Raw genomic sequence first — 14,509 nt, forward strand, 5'->3', positions numbered from 1 at the left:
AGACAACATACAACGCCTATATTTTTGGTCTGTTTGATCATTTTCGTGGCAACACAACAATAAGGTGTGACAATAATATATTTATTATTGAATTTTTCAGATGACTCAGACAGAGAACAGTTCATTCAAGGGGCCATGTAGCTTGTTCCTTTCTGTGGTGTCACAGTGTGATGCATCGACACAAGTGTCTCATATTGAAACTAGAGACAGCAGCGTGCAAGCAGAACCTGCAGTGAGGTCAACCGCCACTGGGCCAGAAGAGCGAAGCTGCGTTTTCCTTGGATACAGCTCTCTTTGCGAAAGGAAAGATGCATTCACAGAACTATGTGGAGTCAGTGCAAATGTGTTTGCCATGCTAATGTCTTTATTTTCATCTGTAGTCGTGAGGTCTGTTGATGTCCCTATCCCTCAAGAGATGGTGATCTTCCTAATGAAGATGAAACTTGGCATTTCATTTGCAAGTATAGCTGTACTTTTCGGCCTGCATCGTACAACTGTTAGCCGCATCTTTTTTTTCGTTTTGAGGAATCTTCTTTACTCAATGCAACACTTCATTCCTGAACCGTCGCAAGCTGCTGTCAAGGCAACTATGCCAGCATGCTTTAAGGTACACTACCCGAACTGTCGTTTTATTATAGACTGCACTGAAGTGAGAACGGAAGAGCCACCTACTGTAGAACAGCGTCGAGCTCTTTTTTCACACTACAAGGGATGCTACACATTGAAGTTTTTAATTGGAATCTTGCCCAATGGTGTGGTGACTTTTGTATCAAAGGCTTATGGAGGTCGAGCTTCAGACACGCACATAACTCTAGAATCAGGCTTTCTCAATCGAATTGAGCCAGGCGATGTTGTGTTAGCCGACAAAGGTTTTCCAGGCATAAAAGCACCAGCGGAAGGAAACAAGGGCATTGTTGTCTTGCCCCCTTTCTCTAAAGGAAACATGCAATTTACATATGATGAGCTCCAGCAAACTTACCACATTGCTCAGGTACGCATCCATGTTGAAAGAGCTATCCAGCGAATAAAATTGTTTAATATTATGAATTTTCGAGTATCTAATGATCTCATTCCTTATATGAGTGATATCATGCGAATGTGTTGCATCCTGGTGAATCTGCAACCGCCAATTATAAACACACAAAAGCTTGAACAATCATAAGACAAATGCCGTAGAGCATCGTGCTATTCATTCTGAATTAGGAAATGAACCTTCTCACCCTGTCAGCCTATATTATATGTTAATGTACATGCTACAATAAATTAAGAAATTTCACGAAGATTTACTCCTTCAAATTGAAACTGGCGTGAAAAGGTTCACCTTCATTGTTGTATTATATGCGTTTGTAGGTAATTCAGGACAGCATTAGTTGTTTTACCAGCATTTATCATGTAGGGAACCATTGCATGTGACCTCAGGCGTGTATTGCAACGAGTACTTAATTGTGAGAGCTAGGCCCATCATTCTTCTTGTGTACAGATTTTATGTTGAGTTTGAGGATTTTCACCTTGGTATTAACAATGGAACAAGCTGTAGCCTTGGGCAGAAAGGCAAAAGACCTGTGTATGTGAATTTAATGCACATTAGAAGACCCAGGCAGTGAAAATTAATGCAAAGCCCTCTACCATGGTGTCTCATAGCTCAAGCAGAGCCTCAGTAATCATGCTTTAGAGTTGAAAAGTTGAAATGCAAGCTGCATCATTTGCACTCTGTTGTAATAACACCAAGCTTGTTTCACATTTATTGTCGTTGCACTCACGCCTGCAGACAAAGCACAAGAATATTTAATGGAAAGGGAAAAAAAGTCAACTATATAAGCAACAGGATTGTGGCCTGTAGGCAACACTAGGCAGATCACTAGCAAACTACCAATGGCCTTGTGTGGAACTCGTACAGATATTTCTTAGTGAAATATTTAGCATGCACAATTGGCAAGGGCACAGTGAAATGGAGACACACGAGCGCTTACTCACAACTATTATTTTCGGAAAGACACAGAACATAAATACCCCAGCTATCAGCACTGAGCATGTGCAACAAGAGTCGTCAGTATAAACAGAAACAGATTAAAAACAGATTAAAAAGGTTCGACCTGTATATAAAAAAGCAAATTCTTTGTCAGTGATTGCAACTGATGCTTGGCTTATGCATTTTTCAGCACACATTTGGATATGAAATGCTTCTTTCACGTGTTTGTTTTTATCCGAAAACAAAATGTCGGTGTCGAAAAATACCGGATCATAATGACATAGATTACAGTGGTTTGACAAGTGCGAATACTTTTCTTTACCGAGAGAATGTTCATGTTCTTTTAGACGGGTGTTTATGCACCGACCGGTTTGTCCTATGTACACGTTGCCGCAGGTTAACGGAAGCCGGTACACAACACCTATTCTGCATTTTGTGAATTTTTTATCTTCTTTAAGACTGCAGCTGCATTTTTTTACCCTATTGTCAAACATTTGAAATAGCTTGGCACAGTTTTCTCATCAGATCTGAAACAGGGGTGTAGATTGCATTTTCTCTGCATTACCTGCGGGATACCGCTGTGGCTGGAGATTTGTCATTTCTTTCTCCTCGGACAGTGCTTTTAAAAGAAAGCTAGTCGCTTTATCCATGTCCTCTGTTCCTCCTGTAACCCAACAAAGACGCTGCTTATCCTTCAGTATTGGCCCAAGACATTTATCCACAAGTCCCGAATTCAAGTGCGAAGTATAAAGAAACAGAACTTGTGCCCATTTGTGAAAATTCAACTTCATGTTGGTGAAGTTCACTGTGATGGTTGATAATCTTTTTGGCACCTGTAACCAGTATATCAGCATTGAGTGTGATCTGTGTTGAGTGTGAAGTACTTGATTTTGTTTTTACATTGCAATTGTGGTTAAGTACAGGATCTCATTGCTTTTATTGACCTTTATGTATCTATCAAATCTACCGAATTTCTGTAACTTTTACAAAATTTCGCTAATTTTTCAAAGGCCATGTGAAGTTTTATGATAAATTCTGTTCACTGAAATGTTTCGCTCATCTATGACCATATTCTTGATGGTGGAACAATACCACCAGTTTATGCAGACAAAATCAGCACAAACAAAATAAACCAGTTTCTGTGATATAAAATGAATGTCATCTGTCACTCTCCGCTGACTCATAAGTTATCATTAAGAAAGTGTGGTTGTTTCTCACAGAACATTTATCCAGGCAAGCTTGTTAAAAAATGGGGATACGTGCCTTCTCCACTCTCCCTAGTGCTATGTTGGCAAGATTGTTAAGAATTCTAATGTTCAAAGGTTGGCAGGTATTCCTTTAAGTCAACTTTGATTACACGCCTCTATTCTCTGAGGATGCTTATTGACTTTTCAGCTCCAACTAAGGGTATCACTGTTATTAGCTTGCATTGAGACCTAAAAATATCACTGTAAATAGCACTGTGTAATAAAACAACTGTTTTATTTGCCTCACATAAAGAAAGGCAATTTCGTGACTGGTTATTGCAACTGTGCAGAAGTACTGTGTTATGCCTGCTTGCAACTGTCGTGGCAAGCAAACAGGTCACTAAATTACTGTGACCGAAACTTGAAATTTATGCGAATTTCTTCATGGATCATGGAAACAAACACCACCCTTGTTCCAGACATTACCACACCAGCTGAACCATTTAATCATGAGGCCAAAACACAGCTATTCCTTGATCAGTTTTTCTTCAGATCAGACACAAAAAAGCAAGCCTTAATGAAAAATGTAGCGGCATAGAATACCACACCACAGTCTAGCTATGTAGAGACAAAACCTTGCGATAATCATATGAACTGAAACCTCAGCAGCAAAATGATCCAAGGAGAGCATAGGAGTAATACACTCAACTGTTCCACATACCCTTCCAGAAGCACTACCTGTGGTCACTGGCACAAGACAATACCACATGCAACATCACCTCTACTTGCTAACATATACAGCCCACTTAAGCAAAACACTGGCTTTCTCAAAGCACTAAGCTGAACAATGCAAACACATACAGTATTTCATGCGCATCACAATGTGGAATTTCAGCACCCAATATGGTCTGGGTCTACAGGTGTACTTACAAAGGCACAGTAGTCTTTAACGCTGTCGAACACACATTCCTGATTTATCAAGACTGACCAACTCAACACAGAGAGCCTATAAAACATGACATAGTACCTGACCTTGCACTTATCAAAGTACTACTCACAGCTGCTTACTCACACCTTTTAAAATAATAGCCAAATTCAATAATAGCTAACCATTATACAAGCTCACAGAGACTGATTACTAATTCCGGCTAAAGCAAGCAAATTCTGCCTGGCATACACAAAACACAGCTCTTAAACAGAAAACCACCAACATGAAACTTTGCAAAACAGACTCCGTTGAGAACTTATGCCTCACCTCACTAACCTCATGTGTGGGAAAACTTGTGAGAAAAATAGCCCTCAACAGATCACAAACATATTAATGTGACGCATCCTACACACTCATTGGCTACAGAAAATGTCCACACAGGATGCTTTAGCTCAACTACAGGACAACATAATTAACGACCTCAGACTAGCACGACTCAAAGTTGTCCTAGCCATTAACCCGTAAAAAGCTTTTGACAATGCCACTCGCTGCACCATACTACAACAGTTTATAAGCCATTACATTTGGCCAAGAACTCGTCTATGTGAAAAAGCTCGTACACAATAAATTTTGGAATATACCACCTCATGCCAATATTCACACATAATAGTCTTGTCAGTAACACCACTTTTCAGTCTAGCAATCTGCCAGGTACCTTCCTTACACAAACCTTTAAAAAACAGGTCCTTGATTGCATTGACAATTTCACCAGAAAAAACATAACTAGCTGGTCATTGGGCTTTAGCCTTGTTGGTAAACATACTTATGATTGTTTTAACACTGTGATGGATGGAGAGAACGAAGTGGACATGCGCAAGCCCTAACTTCAATGCGGGCTTTTAGAGACGCCTGCACATAAGTTATATGTATATATATCACACTAACATCGAAGTTAAGATGCCATGTGTGCTCTATGTCGCGTTAAAAGAGGTCCTTTTGAGAGAGCTAGTTAAGTCGTGCTCACATACTGGGTTTTCAACTTGCCATTTTTTATTGTTTAAGAATCAGCCTCGAGGTAAGTGTCTAAGTAAGAAATCAAGAGAACATAGCACCAATCTGAAGAAAGGATGTGACTGGCTCTGCACTGTAGCATGTGTGATTGTGAGCTGTTATTTCAGAAATGCTTTGTTCTGTTCACTCACTAGGCTCATTCCTGAAGCAGTGACAAAAGCACGTGTATGAGCACTTCTACACTAGCTTTGTAAAAAAAAATTTGTTTTTGTGGGATATACATGCACATAAATATGAACACTTGTCTCTAATGAAGCATTTGATGAGGTTTGTGCATGTCTACTTGCCGAGCTACACTTTTAGCGGAGAGCAGAGGGATAACACTGAGCGAGGCACTTCAAAAAATATGTGAAGTAGAAATATTCCATCTTAGGAACATATTCAGCGAGGAAGCTGTCATCGCGGTTGACGTGAGCTATCACACTCCGGTTGCTCGAGTAAACAAAAGAGAAAGCATGGTTGAGCATAAATAGGTACAACATGAGCTGCACCTGCGTTAAATACGCATGAATGCTCTTTAGAGTAAGTTGCCCATTAACATAATGGATGTAAGGGACAAAGCTAATTTCATTCACGGATCAATAAGTGGGCTGTCCCGTAGTGAATATGGACACTTGATCTCGAATAAATGAATTGAGTCGCCGAAATCTATGATGCCATCTGGGCTGCAGCACAACCACGGTTGCTTCTCTGATATGACAAGTCCAATCTGCAACAAAACATATTATGTAGTTTCCACGCATTGATGGAAATTATACAGATTTGATACCTTCTGTATGCGAAGCCCCATAGAAACATCGAGTTTCTCTCTTGCTGTTTCTTCGGTGTTCTTTCCTGCATGCAGAAAATGCTCATAATTACCTGCACTACAATAAAAAGGCTGCTGATAAGATGCTTGCATTTAGCAGACACTGGTGCAAAGTAGAATTTGCTATCTTTTGCACGAGTGCATGGTCTGCACATACTGAGAGAGATTTAAAGCAGAAATGGCAGGAAGGCTAATCATGGTGCCCATACAGCTTATTTTAATTCTTACCATATTAAGTTGCAGCTGTAGAAAAAAATTTCGGTGCAGCTAGTGCTTGGGCCAGACGATCAAAATCACTTCTCCTCGTCTTCACCTTGTGGGCACTGGAACTTGTTAGGCGGATGCGGCGCACCTTGTGCCATCTGGAAGAAAACATGTCTCAGTTAAAACAAGTCACATGTATTTAAAATTAGAAGTGTATGTTAATAAAAAATTATCAAACCTCCTTACGGCAGCCTGGCCCTTGGTGATTTCGGCAATCTCTAATATTTGATCAATGTTTTTTTTTTTTACACGAATTGTTTGTAGAAATGTTTTTCAGGGATAGACATCTTTGAGACCATGTTTCACTTTTCAGAATAAAAGGAGAGGTCGAAGTGACCCTTAGCGCACTGTGTATGCTGCCCTCCTTATCTAGTATTTTTTTTTAGCAACTCTTGGTCGAAGCTGTCGTCTGCTAGATGTGCCGTCGCCGACACCTGGATCTTGTCCCCGCGCTCCTCAAGCTCCTTAATGGCACAATTTACACCTGCAAACTGCGAGAAAAGAGCTGCAGGGCTCACCGTCTGCAGAATTGGTTTTCGCGAAGGTCGACCTGCAAAATTGATTGCATCAATCAGCGGCAAAGTCGCATCACACACACAAACAAAGTAAAAAACGAACTTCTCGTACGGGAAAAGAGTTCCTTGATTTTTTGACATCGACGTTGGGACGCGATGATGGTTTCTTCCATGCGCATGGAACATCCGTGCACGATGTATATTCGTATTCATTTACGAATATCGCCACGGCCGCGGCGTGCTTGCACCAGCCTCCGCAGCCAGCTTTGCATGTACAGCTTGCGTGCAAGATATTTCTGCAATTTTCTGACAACTAAAAAAAAAGAAAAATGAAGCGGTTAGCGATATTGAGGCACTTCTTTTTTTTTTTTTTAAGTAAGGATTGGCTCACCTCAAGACGCACATCGTAGTCCACGCTTTTCATCTGGGCGACACATTTGCCGACGATGTCCGACGGGCCTCTTGCGTTCACCGACTCTTCTCTTACTACGTAAACGTGCTTGCTATAGTACAACTTCGCACCCATGCGTAAGCAGCTCTTCTTGAAGTAGCGAGCGATATTTTCTATTTTTCGAAAGCCGGAAAACAACACACGCCGATCACTCGTCAACGCCATCTCCACACATAGCGGAGCGCGCGACGCGGCCGTAAACAGTAGTGCCCCCAACCTGAAATCTCCGCGGATGGGCACATGTGGCGCTGCATGTACCGGTACAGTGGCGCCGCGTAACCAGATCTCGAGGCCTATACAGGTTGAATATGTTCCCGAGTGGGATGAAAACAAAAGATAGAATATAAACTGACATCTCTCAGCGCTGTCTAGCATTGTTCCAGGTTCTTTTTTTTTTTGTAATATGCGGGCAATTCATTCATCATTCGTTTAGAAAAGACCAGAAGCCGTAATTTCGTCTACAAAGGCTCTCTTCGGAAAGGGCCTGTAATACCATTGCAATATTTTAAATATGTTGACCGCACCTCTCATCTAAGGAACGACCACAGAATTGCGCTTGGCGTTGAAGTTCTTCGAATAAACCCACGGTGAGATTATGCAAACTTTTCGCTTAGTAGTCGATTGAGTTAGAGGCATTCCCTCGTCATTTTGGAAAGTGCCCACAACCTCGGCTTTTTTCGCATCTTCGTGCATAGTGCCTCATTGCCGTTAGGCCCAACTTTCAAGCACATATGAGGCGAATGTAAGTTCGGCCCGTTTGCATTGGGCATCACACGCTTGAATCGCGCAATGTAGACCACGGCCACGAGATTATAGCAATATTGCACAGTGAAGGTGTCGGCCCGGCGGTGCTATCGCTGTTACGGGTGCACTGGAAGAAGCAGTTTGGATATATAATATTGAGGTATCGTTCTACTCTACGAGAAAGGGCTTCACAGGTAGTTTAAAAAAATTGTTATACGTAGCGTCCTTTCAACCAGAGACCTTGGCTAGTTTACAGCCAATCACATGGGCAAGCTGGAATTGTACTGGTCAACCATAGACAAAACCACAGTCAATGCCTTGAAGGCATGCTCCTTCCTATGATTTCGTCGAGAGATGCAAGTGCCTCCCTGAAGCTTATGCTTTCTGGATTAATTCGCTACTTGCGACATTCATGATGACAATTTCGAGATGCCATTGTAGCACATGATTTAATATAGCATTCATCTGCTGAAGTCCGATCTTAACTACGGTCCTTGCAAAGTGCCAGTGTTCGAGCATGCGCAGGACCATTCATAGCGTTGTTCCTTTAATTTGGTCCCGAAAAACATTAACTGATGATTACGATACTCGGAACTGCGAAATTTGACTGTACAATCTAAATAAAATTTACACCCCTTGGGGTGTACATTTGCCACGCAACAATAATCGTCATCTGTCAATCTTGCGTTTCCTGTCTTCAAAACGCTGCGCTCGTTACTTTCCTGTCGGAAATGCTATGAGATGCTGATAACGCGCATGGCGTTTATCATTTTGTGACAAATGCACACTCCAAAGGGTGCAACTTTTTTGATTGTCTCGCGTTTGACAGCGGCCGCCAGAGACCCCCGCCCGCTCATCCAGCATACGCTGCAAACGGCATGGTAGCCGGGCGGGTGGCTTCCCATTCGCCACCGTCGCTAAGGGGACCTGCTTCTCTCGCCCTCTTTATCCTCGGTGATAGCAAGCAGCGGCATGCGCCGATGGAGGCAGCGCCACGATAGTGAGGCGCAGCTGTTCCCCGGCCCATCAGAGCGGGTTCAAGTTTTTTGACCAAGACTGGGCATTTTCGCCTTACCTCCGGCGATGCGTGCGCTTACATCGTCGCACGACGGGAACATCTTGCGTCAAAGTGCCAATAATTTGCGGCTTACGTGAACGGTTTGTAGTTGTTCTTCAGTAAGGCCTGTATATAGGTAGGGCGGCTTTCTTGTCTTTATAGCTTTGTACAAAGGACCATGTTTTCTGTTCTTTGTTAGGTGTAACATATTGGAGGTTCGGGGACGGCTATCCCAATATTATTGGCTGCAAAGGCAACAAAGGCAAATAAATACAAAATGCTTCCATAGCAAATTGTAGTAGTAGCGGAGGCGGAGCTCAATCCGGAGCGCGGAAATGCATATAATTTCAATACAATCTTTACGTTATTCATTCCCCGGTTGTGCATCCGATTGTCTTTCTTTTGATATGAAAATTGCGGCAACCGCCGCTAGCGCCATTGACCTTTTCTGTAGAACATTCAGTGTTTGGAAACAACTTGTAATTATCTTGTGTATATTGATTTCGCATCAGAAGGTTTTTCATAGGGCACCAATTGAGTGCGAATGGAAAATTGTCCTAATCAAGCTTCGTACAGCGTACCAATATAGCAGTAATATTAATCAGAGCCGCGCTTTTGCAAAGAAACACCGAATCACAATACGAAGGGGGCCTTGACGCCACAGCCAGTACCCTGCGCTTTTCGATGACGTCATGTTCGGACAAGAAAAGCGAGCAGAGTGCGCTAACGTCCACCTATTTTTTGATTTTTGCAAGGAAGGAAGCGTGGACAGCGGCAAGAAAACTGGTTTGAGTCACGTCACTTTCAATGTGCAGAGGAGAAGGAGGAGGAGGAAATAGAAAACCAGAATAACGTCCGGTTGGCTACCCCACACAGGGGTATGGGAAAGGGATAACAAAGGTGGCAGGGAGAGAGAGGAGTGAAGGAAAGAAGAAAATTAGCGGTGAGGGCTCCGACGCGTGCGATCTAATAGAAAATGCATTAGTAGTCACAGGTGCTCACACAAGCCCGTCGTCCTCAAGAAGCACAAAAGCGCCTTCACCGCTTTTTGGGCCGACGAGCGATGGGGGCGGTGTTCCAGCAGCACCTGCACAGAAAGCGGCCGATTGTCCAGTTTTTGGAGAGCGTTAGCAAGTTCTTGTCTTTCTGGCTGGTATATCGTGGACAGTGGCACAGGAGGTGGTCTATATTTTCTTAGGTGCCGCAGACCTCGCATGCTGCACTGTTGTTCACTCCAATTAATGTAGAGTATGCCTTTGTGAAGTCAACTCCCAACCAAAGGCGACAGCGAAGCGTAGCTTCACGTCGAGGAAGTCCGAGTGGAGGTTGGAGTTGCAGTGAGGGGCTTAATCGATTCTGTCATGTGAGTCGTAAGTTTGGTGAGTTTCACTCGGTCAGTGAGAGACTGCGTGCCAGGTGTCGAAGCTGCCTTGCGGCGCCTGTCCTCGAACGCTGTGCTCTTCTTGATGTGCTGTGCGAGCAGCGTTATCGGCGGAATCATTGCCACTGATTCCACAATGGCCAGGTACCCATTGAAAAACAACCTCGCGGCCTTTTTGTTTTACGTGATGGTGAAGTTTCACGATTTCGGATGTCAATTGTTCATGACATCCGCGTCGGAGAACTTAGTGCGTGCACTGCCATGCAGGTTTTGAATCACAGAACACAGCTCGTTTTCTAGATCTTTCAGAATCAAAGAATTCTCGTGCACGCCGCAGAGCCGTTAATTCTGCCACCGTTGAGGTCGTGACATGCGATGTCTTGAACCGCTGTGTTATTCCTCGCGTTGGTATAACCACCACACCACCAGAACTGGACGATGTAGTCGATTCATCAGTATAGATGTGCACCTGGCTGCTGTACTTTTCATGCAGACGTAAGCTCAGCTGTTTTAGAACAGGGGCCGGTAGATCTGTCTTCTCCTGCAGTCCTAGAATTATTATGTGTACTTTTGGACGGCTCAAATACCACAGTAAAAACACGGGCTTCAACATCGTTGTCTGTTGACGAACTACCACGCTTAATCCGGCCATAGCATCTGAGTAGATTTCACAGAACTCTAAGTACCATTCCAGACGTGTTAAACCAATTATTTCCATTGGTTTTCCGACACAGCTGGCAAATGCGATCGGACGGTATGAGGAAATGTGCAAGGGCTACTTGCCAGCTTAGAGAAGTGTAATGAGGCGAGTTGACTTCAATTCTTGCGGAACCGTACCCGTCTGCCAGGAGTCGTTGTACAGGAGCAAGAGTGCCTTCCGTGTTTGGTCTCCAAGGTTGCCCTGCCTGAGTAGCCGATTGAGTTAGACGCATTCCCTCGGCATTACATACCGTGCCACAGAGCACGGTATGTAATGCCGTCAGGCCCTGGCGCTGAAGAACGTCTGGACAAAGCCAGCGCAGCTTCTAGTTCATCCATAGAAGAAGATCATTCCATGCGGGGATCGCGTGAGTACAGTGGCTGGTCGAGCGTTCCCGCACCCATTCCATCGGAATGTGCTTCACCAACAATGTTTCTGCAGAAAGATTTAGTGACGTCAATATCTCTACATTGTAGATGGAGTGCCAGAGATGCAAACGGATGGCGCGGAGCAATGGTTGTGCGAATTCCACGAACAGTCCTCCATATAAGCGACAAAGGTTTTCGCGGATGCAGGGACTCGCAAGAGGATACCCATTGTCGCGAAGCCAACTTGTTCACATGACGCTGTATTTTATTTTGTTTTCGTCTTGCCAATCTCAAATCATGACTGGACTTCGTGCGTCTATATCTTCGTTCCGCACGACTGCGAATTGCTCGAAGTTTAGCGAGTTCGATGTCGAAATCGGTGCGCGAAGAACTCTTCAAAAGCAAATGCGTGTTTGTTTATATGGCATCATTTATCGCACCCTGTAGGTTATAAGAGGTGCCGTCACGACAACAGCCTTCCATGATAATTTTGTATTTAGGCCAATCGGTGCACTGGACGGTTCTGGAGTACTTGGAGCTAGTCAAACCTTCGACCTTCAAATAGGTTGGGATGTGGTCACTACCCCGCGTTTCTAAATCCGAAAACCAGTGCGCACTTTCCGAAAGCGAACGTGAAACGAAGGTGAGGTACAAGCAGCTACTATACGCTTATCCACGCAGATAAGTAGGGCTTCCATCATTTGACTGGCGAAATTCGCGTTCAGAGCCAATGGACACCAACGTTCTGCCTCTAGAGTTCACTTTGGAGTTTCCCCATAGGTAATGGTGGGCATTAAAGTCGCCAGGGATACCCCACTGCTTTGGAGTCGATGTTAAAATTCCCCGTTAGCGCTCATAGTTTAGACGGCTTGTTGGAGATAAGTAGGCTCCAAAAATTGTAAACGCGAGCTTTTTCTTCCTCACTGTTAAGCAAAGGTATTGATTTACTTCGTCAGGAGGCACCGGACTCAAGGTGCCCAGCATCTGCAGTGCACTCTGTGCCGACGGCGTTTTCATGTTGCTGAGCAGAATTCGCATGGCGCCCATAAATTACTGTAACATCACTATGACTTGGCGATCCTCAGTCGTCGTCGCATCCGCGGTTCGTGGGTCACTGAGGGCGGCGCACTTTGATGTGATTCCGAGGCATATTGTGCTAGTGGAAGTGTAGGCCACTCTTTAGGAGGTGCGAGTCTTACCCCATTCTTCATTTTCGCAGTGTCCGTCTTTGTGGAAGTTGGCGTGGATACGGTAGCCGCTTTGCCGGAGGGTGGTGTATATCTTTCGGTAGATGCAACTCTTCGTTATGCTCTTTGGTGGCGATGTCGTCGTCGCCTGAGAGTAGCAGCAGCCTCTCTGTGTGCTGAATGGTCCCGTACCATGCGTTTGAGTACTGCTCACTCGTTCCTTACCCGCGGGATATCATTGCATGAGGTCTCATGAGTACCATGGCAGTTAGGCCACTTTAACACAGTTGCGCGGCAGGCATCTGCTGAATGAGATTCAACGCACCGTGGGCACACCAGGTTTTCCTACAGACACCTTTTACGTAGTAGTTCTGCGGAAACCCGCAAGGAGGAGAGAAGTAATGAATAAAGGGAAAATTGGACATCAACTCTTTCGTAGCAATTGCTATAAAGGAAACCCATACGGGTTCCTCGAAAGAAAAGCCTCAAAGTTGAAGAAAAATTCGTCCTGGTCCGGGACTCGAACCCGGGACCACCGCCTTTCCGGGGCAGCCGCTCTACCATCTGAGCTAACCAGGTGGCTAACAGATGGCAGTGCGAAATAGAATTTGTCGACAACACGAAGCAAAGGCAATTGTTTGACGTAGTAGTTCTGCGGCAACCCACAAGGTGGAGAGAAGTAATGAATAAAGGGAAAACCTGACATCCACCCGTTCGTAGCAGTTGCTACAAACGCCCTGCCATCTGCTAGCCGCATGGTTAGCTCAGATGGTAGAGCGGCTGCCCCGGAAAAGCAGTGGTCCCGGGTTCGAGTCCCGGACCAGGCCGCATTTTTCTTCAACTTTGAGGCTTTTTTTTTTCGAGGAACCCGTATGGGTTTCCTTTGTAGCAATTGCTACGAACGGGTGGATGTCTGATTTTCCTTTCATTCATTACTTCCCTCCACCTTGCGGGTTGCCGCAGAACTACTACGTCAAACACTTGCCTTTGCTTTGTGTTGTCGACAAATTCGATTTCGCCCTGCCACCTGCTGGACGCCTGGTCATCTCAGATGATAGAGCGGCTGCCCCGGAAAGGCGGTGGTCCCGGGTTCGAGTCCCGGACCAGGACGAATTTTTCTTCAACTTTGAGGCTTTTCTTTCGAGGAATTCGTATGGGTTTCCTTGGTAGCAATTGCTACGAACAGGTGGATGTCTGATTTTTCCTTTATTCAGGCACCTTTTACGTGTCCCATCTTGCAGCATTTGCAGCATTGCAGGGGCTTCGGTAAGTATGGGCGGACTGGCAGCCTGTAGGAATGATGGATCGCATTTTCACTTTGACGATCTGCGTTACGTGCCGTAGGATTTGCAGTGCACTACGGTGTAGAACATCTACTGCGGGGACTTTCTTCCGTGCGTTGCTTCTCACGCCTTTTATCTCGTTTGGCGCGATTCCCTCCAGAAACGCAGAAAGGACTTGCCTGTTTAGGAGTCGCAGATTGGACACTGGGTCCACAGGCATGAAGAGCATAGTGTATGGCCAGCGCTTTGGTGTTGTCTCCCCGGTGGAGACACTTGGCGGCGATGACCTGCGTAGCAGTCTTCTTTTTGTAGTTCGGCTCATGACAAGCGTGAAATCGTCGACCGACGAGTCGACGCTGGCAGGGTACAACTCGATTGCCTCGCTGTCCGTGTCACTTGACGCATTTCCCCGTGACCTGGACGCGACCCGGCGTGATGGCAGGGCGCCAGAAAGGTCCTCGAGGGCTCCTTTATCTATTGCCCCAACAAAGGAGCGGCAGCTCCCAGATTTTTGACAGAAACAAAACGAGACAAGGGTACCTCGGGACTTTTTTCCTGTAGCAGAAAATATGGGTCGAATCAGCCAACTTCCCAAG

At 44.8% G+C, this 14,509-nt stretch overlaps 1 non-coding gene across 1 annotated transcript; it reads left to right on the forward strand.

The window, feature by feature from the left end:
- Positions 1–13,383: 13,383 nt before the first annotated feature.
- Positions 13,384–13,457, forward strand: TRNAP-CGG (transfer RNA proline (anticodon CGG)). The gene has a single exon. It is a non-coding gene; the product is annotated as a tRNA-Pro (tRNA).
- The last annotated feature ends 1,052 nt before the right edge of the window (positions 13,458–14,509 follow it).

This window comes from Dermacentor andersoni, chromosome 8, assembly GCF_023375885.2.
Source record: "Dermacentor andersoni chromosome 8, qqDerAnde1_hic_scaffold, whole genome shotgun sequence".
NCBI classification, from domain to species: Eukaryota; Metazoa; Arthropoda; class Arachnida; order Ixodida; family Ixodidae; genus Dermacentor; species Dermacentor andersoni.